This window comes from Octopus bimaculoides, chromosome 18 (assembly GCF_001194135.2).
Source record: "Octopus bimaculoides isolate UCB-OBI-ISO-001 chromosome 18, ASM119413v2, whole genome shotgun sequence".
In the NCBI taxonomy this organism is placed as follows: domain Eukaryota; kingdom Metazoa; phylum Mollusca; class Cephalopoda; order Octopoda; family Octopodidae; genus Octopus; species Octopus bimaculoides.
In genome coordinates, this window is record NC_068998.1 from 37690802 (window position 1) to 37691692 (window position 891).

Sequence of the window (891 nt, forward strand, 5' to 3'; positions counted from 1 at the left end):
TGTGTGTGTGTGTGTGTGTGTGTGTGTGTGTGTGTGTGTGTGTGTGTGTGTGTGTGTGTGTGTGTGTGTGTGTAGTTTTAACTAGTAATAACCACGCCTCGGATTCACCTTATTGGCCATGGTACAGCATCAGCATTACTTGGTACTTAATACAAGGAGTCATATACAGTAATGTTAAAGAACAAAAACTGACACAGTGGCGTTACATGAAATACGTCTACCGCAACTAAAAATATGCATAGTAGAATCATAACAATATTATCCTTTACACTTTCGACTTTAAATCGAAAATTTATAAATTTCTTTCCGATATCTTTTGGATACAAAATACAATATATTTTTGGTCTCAAATTTTGGCTCAAAGCGAGCAATTCTGGTTACACACAACTGGTACTTATTTTTGCGGCCCCGAATGGATGAAAGGCAAAGTCGACCTCGGCAGAATTTTAGAAGTAAAGACGGACGAAATGCCGCTAAGCATTTTGTCTGGCCTATTAATGATTGTGCTAGCTCATCACCTCACTGAACTTGCCCAAGTTGCGACGCAATGGCATTAAACGAGAAATCATGCGGTTGAGACGCGAACTTCCTCCCGCCCATCCACGCCTGAGTCGCATTATGATATAATTCTCAAAAAAGTATTTATGTATGCATGACCGTTACGTATGCGTATATGTGTGTACATAAAAGTACTTTTATATTTATATATATACTTGCATGACGGTATGGTGCAGAGGCTTGTTTTGCAACCAAGTGTATTGGGTTCGGTCTCACTGTACGTCACTTTGGGCACATGTCTTTCGCGAAAGCGTCGGGCTGACCGATACCTTTCGTGAGAATTTAGCAGACAAATGAATGGTGGAGGAAGCTCGTCGTATTTGTACATATATA